This window comes from Monodelphis domestica, chromosome 3 (genome assembly GCF_027887165.1).
Source record: "Monodelphis domestica isolate mMonDom1 chromosome 3, mMonDom1.pri, whole genome shotgun sequence".
NCBI lineage: Eukaryota > Metazoa > Chordata > Mammalia > Didelphimorphia > Didelphidae > Monodelphis > Monodelphis domestica.
The window spans coordinates 265,304,207-265,317,192 of NC_077229.1; positions in this window are offsets into that span (position 1 = coordinate 265,304,207).

A 12,986-nucleotide genomic window follows, 5' to 3' on the forward strand; every position below is an offset into this window, starting at 1 on the left:
TTTATCTTGGGGTAGGGTGTGAGATGTTGATCCAAATCTAATCTCTCCCATACTGTCTTCCAATTTTTCCCATCAGTTTTTATCAAATAGTGGGTTTTGGTCCCAAAAGCTAGGATCCTTGGACTTATCATAGACTGTCTTGCTGAGATCACTTACCCCAAGTCTATTCCACTGATCCTCCTTTTTGTCTCTTAGTCAGTACCAAATTGTATTGATGACCACTGCTTTATAGTATAGTTTGAGATCTGGCACTGCAAGGCCACATCCCTTTGCATTTTTTTCATGATTTCCCTGGATATCTTTGATTTTTTGTTCTTCCAAATGAACATTGTTATGTTTTTTTTCTAATTCAGTAAAAAAGTTTTTTGGTAGTTCAATGGGTATGGCACTAAATAAGTAAATTAATTTGTTAGGATGGTCATTTTATTATGTTAGTTTATCCTACCCATGAGCAATCAATGTTTATCCAATTGTTTAGATCTAGTTTTAATTGTATGGAGAGTGTTTTGTAGTTGTGTTCATATATTTCCTGTGTTTGTCTCAGCAGATAGATTCCTAAGTATTTTATGTTGTCTAGGGTGATTTTAAGTGGAATTTCTCTTTCTAATTCTCATTGCTCAGATATGTAGGAAATATATAGAAATGCTAATGACTTATGTGGGTTTATTTTGTATCTTGCAACTTTGCTAAAGTTATTGATTATTTCAACCATCTTTTTGGTTGATTCTCTAGGATTCTTTAAGTAGACCATGATATCGTCCATGAAAAGTGATATCTTGGTCTCGATGCCTATTTTAATACCTTCAATTTCTTTTTCTTCTCTAATTGCCACTGCTAGTGTTTCTAGAACAATGTTAAAAATAGAGGTGATAATGGGCATCCTTTTTTCATTCTTGATCTTATTGGGAAAGCTTCTAGTTTATCACCATTGCAGAATGATGTTTGCTGATGGTTTTAGATATATACTGTTAATGATTTTTAGGAAGTGCCCTTCTATTCCTATGCTTTCTAGTGTTTTCAATAGGAATGAGTGTTGCATTTTGTCAAGGGCTTTTTCTGCATCTATTGAGATAATTGTGATTTTTGTTGGTTTGTTTGTTAATATGGTCAATTATGTGGATGGTTTTCCTAATATTGAACCTTCCTTGTATTCATGGTATGATTGCAACCTGGTGTTAGTGAACAACCCTCATGATCACTGTAATATTTATAGTAAAAATGGGGTTGGATTGATGGAAGGTTTTAAAACAGGGAATGAAGGGGTTGAAAGGAGATTGGGAATATGGCTACCAGTGAGGTAAAAGGAGAGCGATGTCCCCTGCTGAGAGCCTATTTTTGAAAAATGGGGTTTGTGAGAAATTGGCTACTTATGATAGCTTGTGGGGATATCTTACCTATAGAATGATGTTGCAGATATTCCAGAGCAGGTAGGCATGGACCCTACTGAGGGAAAAGCCTCTCCCCAGACTATGTCACCTAGCAGGGGTCCAATTAGAACTGTTTATAGTTCCCTGGCTCTCCTGAGCTTCAGCTCTGTCTATGCCACCTGAAATTTTAATCCTCTTATCTGACTACGATATTCAAATAAAGATAAACTTTAATAACAAGTTTGGATTGGAGAGATATCAGGGAAGAGGGAAGAAGGATTGCCCTAGATGAAGTTTTTTGAGTCTCTCTCAGCTTTTGAGCTGAGGCCAGGCCTCACAGGCTAGTGGAGGGTTTCTCTTATTCCTGTCTATGCTATATCTGTACTAGCTTTCTTAATTTCAAATCTTAGCAGTAGAGAGCAAGAATAGGAAAAGTTCTGACCTTTGGAGCTGGTTGGGCCTCTCTCTTCATGCTGATGCCCCTAAAGACCAACCTTACATTTCAAACTGCTTCTCTTAAGTCCTTTAATCAATGACATGATCACAGGAATCCAGGGAGGGCACACAGTTGGGAAAATCAGGAAAATAGAGGCATTTATATCCAGAGACCAGGAGAGAAACTCCTTCCATTTCCAGGATCCGAAAGTGAGAGATGGTCATAAGACCAACTGCCACTCCCAGTTGCCTGTCACCCCACCAGCTGCTGATCTTGCCAATATCTTCTCTCTAACATTTGAATTCCTGTTGGTTCCAACTCAGTGGCAGAAATTCCAGAACTTACTTTAGTTTTCCTTTCTGTATCACTTGCTAGAGTTATTTTAGCTAGTATTCTATTTAGGATTTTTGCATCTATGTTCATTAAGGAGATTGTACCATAGTTTTCTTTCTCTGTTTTTGACCTAGCTGGCTTCAGAATCAGTACCATATTTGTGTTGTAAAAGAAATTTGGTATAACTACTTCTTTGCTTATTCTGTCAAATAGTTTGTATAATATGGGGATTAGTTGTTCTTTGAATGTTTGATAGATTTCAATTGTGAATCTATCTGGACCTCGGGATTTTTTCTTAGGGAGTTCTTTGATGGCTTGTTTAATTTCTTTTTCTGATATGGGATCATTTAGGTAATCTCTTTCTTCCTCTGTTAGTCTAGGCAATTTAGATTTTTGTAAATATTCATCCATATTACATAGATTGCCATATTTTTGACATATAACTGGGCATAATTTTTAATGATTACCTTAATTTCTCTTCATTAGAGGTGAGGTCTCCCTTTTGAGCTTGGATACTGTCAATTTGGTTTTCTTCTTTCCTTTTTTAATTTAGATTCACCAGTACTTTGTCTATTTTACTTGTTTTTTCAAAGTACCAGCTTCTAGTCTTATTTATTATATCAATAGTTCTTTGACTTTCAATTTTATTAATTTCTCCTTTGATTTTTAGGATCTCTAATTTAGTCTTCATCTGAGGGTTTTTAATTTGTTCACTTCCTAGATTTTTAATTTGCATGTCCAATTCATTGACCTCTGCCCTCTCTAATTTGTTAATATACAAACTTAAGGAGATGAATTTCCCCCTGAGTACTTCTTTGGCTGTATCCCATAGATTTTGAAAGGATGTCTCATCATTGTTATTTTCTTCAGTGAAGTTATTAATTGTTTCTATGATTTCTTCTTTAACTAACCAATTTTAGAGAATCATATTGTTTAATTTCCAATTAATTTTTGATTTACCTCTCCATGTATCCTTACTAATTATTATTTTCATTGCATTGTGATCTGAGAATATTGCATTCATTATTCTGCTCTTTTGCTCTTGTTTTCAATGTTTTTATGGGTTAGTACATGGTCAGTCTTTGTGAATGTACAATATGCTGCTGAAAAGGTGTATTCCTTTTGTCCCTATTTATTTTTCTCCACATATCTACTAACTCTAATTTTTCTAAGATTTCATTCACTTTTCTTTCTTCTTTCTTGTTTTATTTTATTTTTATTTGTCTACTTCTGATAGAGGAAGTTTCAGGTCTCCCACTAATATAGTTTTTCTATATATTTCATCCTTGATCTCCATTAGTTTCTACTTTAGAAATTTGGATGCTATGCCATTTGGTGCATACAGGTTGAGTACAGATATTTCCTCATTGTCTACACAACCTTTTATCAGGATGTAATTTTCTTCCTTATCTCTTTTAACTATATGTATTTTTACTTTGGCTTTGTCAGATTTGGCTCCATCCTCTTACTTTCACCCTATGCGTATCTACCTTCCTCATGTGTGTTTCTTGTAAACGGCATATAGTAGGGTTTTGGATTCTAATCCACTCTGATATTCACTTGTGTTTTATGGGTGAGTTCATTCCATTCACATTCAGAGTTATGATTACTAGCTTTGTATTTCCCAGCATTTTGATTTCTACTCCTGGTCCTGCCTTTTTTTCTTTCACTATTTCCTTCTACACCAATATTTTTTTTAATCAGTCCCCCTAATTCCCACCCTTATTTTACTTCCCTTTCTACCCCCTCCCTTCTTATTCTCCCCTTATTTTCTTTACACTCATTTAAACTACCCCTCCACCCTCTACATCCCTTTCACTGCTTCCTTCCTCACCTGTCCTTTTGTTACCCATCTACTTCCCTATATGGCATAGATCAATTCTCTGCCCCAATGGATTGGATTATTATTCCCTCTCTGAGTCAATGTCAATGCAAGTAAGAGTTGAATATTTCCTATCTCCAACCACTTTTCCCTACCAGTGTATTGATGTTCTCCTCCCTCCCAACATCAGCTTCTTTGTGACATATAAATTTACCCACTTTTGTTTCTTTTCCCATTTTAGTATTAACCTTTGTTAGCTCTAGTTGTATATATCTATATACATAATTATGTCTTGGCGTTTCATCCTATACAGTTTGTCATTGTTCCCCTTAAGTGTAATTCTACCTACCCAGGTGATAATAATAATTTTTAAGACTTACCAATGACCTCTTTTCTTATAGGAATAAATATCATTTTAACTCATTGGGACTCTTAAAAAAAAGGTTTGTTTTTTTTTGTTTTTGATTTTTGTTTTTCTTTTCCCTCTTTCTTAATTATCTTTTGATGATTCTCTTGAATTCTGTGCTTGGGCATCACATTTTCTGATCTTTTCTTTACAAATGCTTGGAATGACCATACTTTCCTCTGTAAGAATATAGTCAGTTTTGCTGGGTAGTTGATTCTTGATTGTAGATCTAGTTCCCTTGATTTCTGGAATATCATATTCCATGCCTTTCAGTCCTTCAGTGTAAATGCAGCCAGATACTGTGTTATCCTCACTGTGGTTCTATGATATCTGAAGACTTCCTCTTAGCAGCTTATAATATTTTTCCTTGACCTGATAGTTATTGAATTTGGCTATAACATTCTTGGGTGTTGTCAGTTGGGGATTAAGTACAGGAAGTGATCTGTGGATTCTTTCAATCTCTACTTTTCCCTCTTGTTCTAGAAAATTGGGGCAATTTTCTTGGATAATTTCCTGTAGTATGATGTCCAGGCTTTTTTTTTTTTGTCATGGTCTTGAGGTAGACTGATGATTCTTAAGTTGTATCTCCTGGAATGATTTTCTAAATATTCTATTTTGTGAATGAGATGCTTCATATTTTCCTCAGTTTTTTTCATTCTTTTGATTTTGTTTTATAGTGCCCTGCTGCCTTGTGAAGTCACTTGCTTCTAGTTGTTGTATTCTGGATTTTGAAGACTGGATTTCATCCCTGACATTTTGGTCATCCTTCTCCTTCTGGTCTGATTTTCTTTGGAGGTCATCTTTCATATTTTTTGCCTTATCTTTCATTTTCTTTGCCTCATCTTTCATCTCCTTTGCCTCATCTTTCATTGCCTGTGCTTCATCTTTCATCTCCTTTGCCTCATTATCAAGCTGATTAATTTTAGCTTTCAAGACACTATTTTCTTATTTTAGTTCAAGTGCCTCTGTTCCCAGATAACTTATATTACTTTTTAAGTTCTTCTTCAGCCTCTCTTAATTGTGTTTTTAATTGTACTGTGAATTCTTCCAGAGCCTGTATCCAATTTGCTGGGGTTTCTGTTTTTTTGCTTGGTATTCCCTCATCCTTCTCTGTCCTGTTTTCTCTTTGTTCATTGCCTATATAGAAGCTATCAATTGTAATTTCTTTTTTCTTTTTCTGTTATTTGCTCATATTTAACCCTTCTTTACTCCCTGCAATTATCTGTGCTCTTGCTCCTCTCATTTGTGTGTTTGTGTGGTTTTGGGCTTTTCTTTCAGCCTTCACCCTGGGAGCTTTGTCAGGAAATCTCTCAGCACAGTCTATGGGGAAGGGGTGTTGGATATTGAGCTTACCTGGCCTCTGAAGGATTTCATGGGATTAAGTCCAGCTGGGTTGAGGTTGATGTGCCCTGAGGTCAAAACCTTGGGAGGGAGGGGGGTAATATGGAGTATCTCTGCAGCTGTGACCAGGCTGCCTGCTCTATGCTCTGCTTTTCTTCTCTAACTGCTTCCTCACCCCCTGTGTTCAACGCTCTGAGCCTGGCACAGCTTTGTCCTCAAGGTACTCCCTCCAGAGCAGCACCTTTGCCCATCCAGAGATTCCAGCTTCCCTGGAGGCTTAGCACTCTAGGTGGAGGAGGGGTCCTAGGACTTTCCTTCTTCCTTCTCCTAATACCTGAATGTTCTCAAATTCTGGCTTTTGGGGGGCATACCTTTTAAATTTAGTCCAGCAGGAGGGTTCCTTGGCTATGTCTTGTTGTTAGGTTTGATTTTTAGTCTCCTAGGAGCATTTAGTTTGTAATCAGTAAGGAAGGGTTTTCAGACATCTAAACTTTTGCTGCCTCTATGCCACCATCTTAACTCTGCTTCCTCCTGGCTAAGATTTTTCAAAACTGCTTTTTCCTCTTCATTACTTCTCTCTGCATTGTGAGATGATACTGCTCATATTTGTCTGTTTTCATTCTCAATAAAATTTTTCCAAGGAGTTTGTCTTCTAACCTGATATTGCCTTTGGTAGTCACATCTCTCTGTTTTGCAAATAATTTAACATTTTCTGACTAAGGCATGTTCTAAGCTTGTTTAGTTTCCTTGTAACAATTATTTTAATTGATTTAACTTCTGGATATTATTAAAATCAATGATGTTACTTTTGTTGTTCATTTTCCAGTTCTGATTTTCAATAGATTCTTTAAATAATTCAGGGTAAATTTTATTAATTATATGGCACATTTTTTTCAAATTACATTCTTTATTCTTGGGTATTATAAATTACAATCTTAGCTCTAATAAGTTGATGATCTGAATGTGCACAGACAGGTGATTCAGTGATAACTCCCACATCCATAATATGTTTTCTCCTGTTTGTTAAAAATTGAATTAATTTCCTTCTTTGTGGTGTTATTTCATGCTATGACTGGCACCTACTATTTTTTTAAGAAATAATTTATGATTGAGACATGTAAGAATTCTCCATAATTTTCAGGTCTTTGGTCTTTCTCATTTTTCCTGAACCATATTTTCTCTCTCTTCATCTTTTTCTACCTTTGTATATATTAATTTGATTGGGAGGTTCATGAAAAGTTTTCTTAGAATATTCTTTCTACAAGTTGACTATAGCATCCGATTTTGGTGATTAAGCTATACTTATTTTCTTATTGGTCTTTTTATTTCTTTGTTTTTGTCAATAACTATGATTACTACAGTGTTTTATAATGACTAGACTTCCCATGATGTAATTTTGAGGGGCAGCATTTGATGGTATGATTAAACTCCCTCAGCCATTTTTTAAATTTGACTTTCTAAAAATTACCCATGAGTCACCTTTCTATCTATCTAAACTTCCTTCTTGCCTTTGTTTCCAATACTAATGCCAGAAATGAAATGACCCATCTCAAATTGAAAAATTTTAAGGGTTCAAAATGTTTTTTTTTAATTCTTAGGCATCCTTCCTTCCCATTTCTCTACCACCATTGCTGCAGAAATGGAAGCAGAACTCATAGGACTGATAGTTATTTTTATTTTTTCATTTCTGTTTTAAAACAAAATATTTCATCCCCACATGACTAGCTAATGATGATATATCTCTCCTGTATTAGGTAGTTTGGTACTAGGAAAACACAGTCTATTTTAGGGACCATACTCAAAACCTTCACAGTGTGGTAGAACTTATACTCACATGGCTGCATCACCTTCAACAATTAAGGGTCACCTCCATGCTGCAATGAGGTATTGGAGTAGGTCTTCTGTGGATAAGTATTTTTAATGTAGGTCAAAGTTTGCTGACCGATTTATAGATTGACTAGAGTCCTTCCCCAAATCAGCAGGCATAGCTACTCTTCTAGAAAAGTGAAGAGTTTTGAATCATAGACCAAGATCATGTTGGCTTGGTTTTCTAAGTTGCTCAAAGCATCAGTTTCCCAAATTCTATTTCAAGAGATAATTATTGTACATATTATATATTAAAAGTACATTATATACTGAGTATATCAGGGAAAATCTGGAATAGATGCTATGTATACAAACACCTGTAAGAAAGCCACAATATTTAGCTTGTTACCTAAATACATTGTTAGTATTTATTGCTTAGTGAGAAGAAAAATACTAATCTTGTTGCTCCATCAAATCCCAGGAAAAGTAGTTTGAACTTATCATAAATGTATTTTATCTGGGCTGGTTTAGATAGTCTTACCTGGGGGAAGGGAAATCAAATGAAAGATTTTCTTGCACATGTCCATCCTATCCCAGGTTTTCCTCTGTTGCAATTAAGAATAAAGACGATAAAGGACAGTGAATTCCTGAAGGAATCATCCAGAGGGTGGTAGAACTCAAACTCTTTTATTGTTCACTTGGTTTTAGAGCCTGTCAAATTCTTTAAGACCCCATTAGGAATTTTCTTAGCAAATATACTGGAGTGGTTTGCCATTTCCTTCTCCTGCTCATTTATAGATGAGGAAACTGAGACAAGCAGGCTTTTAGTGACTTGCCTAGGACCACACAGCTGGTTCAAATCTCAGGCCACATTTTAACTCAAGAGGGTGAGTCTCTCTGGCTCCAGACCCTTTGTTTTTCACTATGCTACCTAAATCTCCCTAAACTCAATCTATATAATAAAATAAAGTATAATATTAAGTGTTTTATAACTATAAACCACTATATAAATACATGTTAGTATCATCATTTGTTTCTTAACATCTACTAATGCCAAACAGGGAATGAGCATTGTTCTACCTAGACTATCCCCTTATCGTGACCTTTGTTAGTAGTATGACCTTTGGTAAATCATCTGAGAAACCATACAGGTGTAAAGTGTCAAGAATAACAAACATAGAATGATAGGATCAGGGTTTGATTCCTAGATCTTTTACTAACTTTGACTTGCTCAGGTAAGCCACTTAATTTCTTCAAGCTTATTTGGATTTCTTTAAGAATTATAAAATGAAATGTCACAAGAAAAGTATTTATAAGCATAAAGACTTCATAAAAGTACTTCACAAAAATTTATTGTTGCCACAACAAAAGATTTTACAAATCATAAAGTGCTATACAAATCTGGTATTTATTGATATATAAATGGATCAATAAATTTATGTCATATATACATATCAATAAACTTATATTCCTGAAGGCAGAAGACTGGAAGAAATCATCTCTGAGATTTCTTCCAGGTCCAAGTTTGATGAAGCTATGATATAGCCAAAAAATACCTTATTAAATAGGTGGGAGGAATATTGAAAAGTCACTAGCAAAAATTATTCGATTTCCCTTTTTCATTATTTTAAGAATTTTATAATGGGAGCTTTTTTAATATCACTTTCATTCTAATACCTGACTTTTCCATCCAGTTATCACCTGTGAAAAAAAGAAAGGAGGGAGGTTAGAAGCAAGGAAGAAAAGAAGAAAAAAGAAGGGGGAAGAAAAGAGGAGAAAAAAATTCCATCATTGGCAATGCCTAATTATATATGCAGTGTTTCAGAAACAGTTTCCTATTTATGCAAAGAAAGAAGTCAATTTTTTCTTCTTTTCTTTGAGATCATGCTTGCAGATTTTTTTTTAATTTTTCACTTGTTGTAGTCATTGTGTATATACTATTTTCCTGGTACTTGTTGTTTAACTCATCAGTTTTATATCTTCCCATGCTTCTCCAAATTCTTCATATTCATCCTCTCTTATGGGTCAGTTATATTCCATGATTATGATATATTACTATTCATTTAATCATTTCCCAAATTATAAGTATCTTCTTTACTTTCATTTTTGCCAACATAAAAATGCTGCCATGGAAATTTTCACATATATGGAACAAACTATTATATTTCAGTATTAGTTATCATTATCAAAGGGATATTATTATTATCAAAGTTATTTCATGGTTGCCAAATAACTGAAGGATTACAAAGGATCAACACTATGGCTTACCATTAGTTTTCTAATAAGCAGATTGTCTTCAAGACTTTTATACCCAAATCCCACTGGCTGGTTGTCAACACATTTTCAAAGACCAGGAGTGGTTCAGAGTCACTTGTTTGATGCATAAGGCCAAGGCATGCCAGAAAAGAAAACCCAGAGTGTTTCTTTATTGCATTTATGACAGTGTGAAGCAATTGTCACAAAACATTACTCAAGTCTCTGAGCTCATTACTGGGCATCTGCCCATGTGTGCCATTTGGGAGTTTCTCTAAGCTGAGCCAGCTGTAACACTGGAGATGTGTCATGTCCTTGCTTGCTAGAGCCAAAAAAAATTGTGAACCATTTCCATCTTACCAAAGAGGAGCAGCAAACGCAATATAATAATGGCTTATAATCACATAGCACTTACAGTTTACCAAATAATTGGTTTTGGTAGGTAGGTAGTGAAAATGTTATTATTTCAAAGTTATAGGCATGGATATCAAACCTTAGAATTCAGTGTTAGAGTCAGGAGATTCAGATATAGGTCTTACTTCTACCACTAACTTAGTATATGACAAAGGGCAAGTCACTTTCCACTTCTGATGGGGTATTATTCACACTTCCTTGGCCAGTAGTTCTTAGCCAGAAAACTTGGGAACATGCATAAGTTTATCCTTGTGCATATTATTTTACCACCAGGTGGAGCTGTTAACTACTACCTTGATCCTATTTTATTTTATTTATTTGTTTATTCATTCATTCATTCATTTGTTCATTTGTTTATTTATTTAAAATCTTTACCTTCCTTCTTAGAATCAATACTGGTTCTAAGGCAGAAGAGGGGTAAGGGCGAGGCAATGGTGGTTAAGTTATTTGCCCAGGGTCACACAGCTAGGAAGTATCATAGGCCATTGAACCTAGGATATCCCATCTTTAGGCTCTCAATCCACTGAGCCACCCAGCTTCCCCCTTGAAAGTGTTCTCAGGCTTGATTATGTACATCTACTCCATTGGTTATGGATGCTGAGTAAGTTCTGAGTTTTATATCCCTCTCAGAAGAGTCAGCAACTTTCAGTTCTTTTTTTTTTCTTCCTCTGCAGGGAAGCATAAATTGGCTCTCGAGGAGATATAGATTAGTGTGTATATACTCAATCAGAAATTACCTCTGCAGCTATCACCTCTGACAAAACTATCAGCTTGCCTAGGGCAAGGAATATTCCTGAGCAATAATTATGTGACTTCAAAATAATAGAGTTCAGTCTCCACAGAAGTAGAGATGTTTGGCTTCATCCAGTTGACATTTTGCATGTATAAAACAATACATTAAAATATCTTGCAAGTGTTTATACACCTGTTGTTCTCACAACAGAACTCAGACAGTACATAAGCTGCTTCAAATTTATTAGTGCTAGGAAATATGTATTCAGTTTGCTTAGTTGTCTAGGGCTACTCATCCTGTCAGTGGGCAAATCATTGTAAAAATGTAATACAGTTTCCACTTGAGGTTCAACTCATTTTTTCCAGGAGGGGTCAGTCTTTAGTTGAAGACTCAGACACTGAAATTGAGAATAGGATGAAGAGTAGTTTTCATACAATAAGTGCACACAAAAGGCTTCATAGATGAAGTAGAGAAAGAAATGTAGGATTGATAAACACCAAAAAACTTGATGTTTGTATCTGAATAGGGAATGAAGGGAGAGGTAACAGAAAGTTAGGGTAGGGAATAAAGAGGCTGCACTTAAAAGAATATATTTGTCAAGCAACAACAAAAAAGATTTCAAACACATCATTGCATATTCAAAGCAAAGTGGTACAATGAATAGAGCATATACTACACATTTTATTCCATTTGATCTTTTTTAAATGAACAAGTCATAGAAACAAATAGTTTTATTAAAGACAATTTTGATAATGAGACAATATAAAAGAACCTATGGGCTACAGAAAAAAAAATATTAAGTGGAAGGGGATATGTATTTGAAAATGTATATGTCAATTAAGTCAAGAAAACCAGGTTTCTTTTTCTAACTCATCTCCATTTGTTTTCATCTCATTTGCATTTCTTTGGGTTTTTCCCCCCACAATAATGGATCTCCTTTATATTTCTTTCATTGCTCCTTTCTTGCCCATATGCTTGTGGCATATACCTTAACCAATAAGTGGTTGGCAGAAAGACTTTACTATTTCCTTTTTTTCTCTAACTTTTTTCCCTTTCCTGCTATCTTTTCTTCCTTTGTATTAAATTTTATTTCCCTCCAATTACACTTAAAAAAAGTTTCCAATAATTTTCAAAGACTATTGAGCCTCAAATTCTCTCTCTCTCTTCTATCACAATCCCTGACCCCTTAAGATAGTAAACAATATCATTAAAGATTTTACATGTTCAATCATGTAAAACAATTTTCCCTTTCCACTCTTTTGTGGAAGGAAACTCAAATAGAAAAAAATTTAAAAAGTGAAAAAAAGTTTTCTTTGGTCTAAAATTAGATTCAGTCCTTTTCTCTGAAAGCAGATGGCATTTTTTAAATGAATTCTTTGGGATAGTTTTGAATCATAGTATTGCTGAGAATAAATGTTTTTCACAGTTGTCCATTGTGAAGTATTTCTGTCACTGTAAAATGTCCTCTTAGTTCTGTTTCTTTCACTCTGCTTCAGTTTATATAAGTTTTTGATGTTTTTTTCTGAGCTCCTTCCTCTTATCATTTCTTACACCAAAATAACATTCAATCACTATGCTATATTCATATACTATTTTATTATTAATATACTATAATATACTCAGCAATTTCCCAATTGATGGTGAATTTTTCCAAATCTTTATCCTGTTAAAAAAGAATTGCTTTAAATATTTTTGTATGTATAGGTCCTTCTGCCTTTTGATTTTTTTGTCTCTTTAGGATACAAACCAAATAATGGTATTGCTAGGTCAAATAGTATGTATTGTTTTATAGCCCTTTGTACAAAGCTCCAAATTGCTCTTCTGAATGATTGGTTCAGTTCACAACTAGACCAACAATGCATTTGTTTCCTAACTTTCCCATATCCCCTCCAAATGTTGTTGTTTTCTTTTTCTGTAATCATAGTCAATCTGGTAGGTCTGAAGTAGTAGCTCAGAGTTGTTTTAATTTGCATTTTTCCAATTAATAGTGATTTAAAGCTTTTTTTTTTCATGAAAACAGAGAGCTTTTATTAGTTTGAGAACTGCCTGTTTATATCTTTTGACCATTTGTCAAT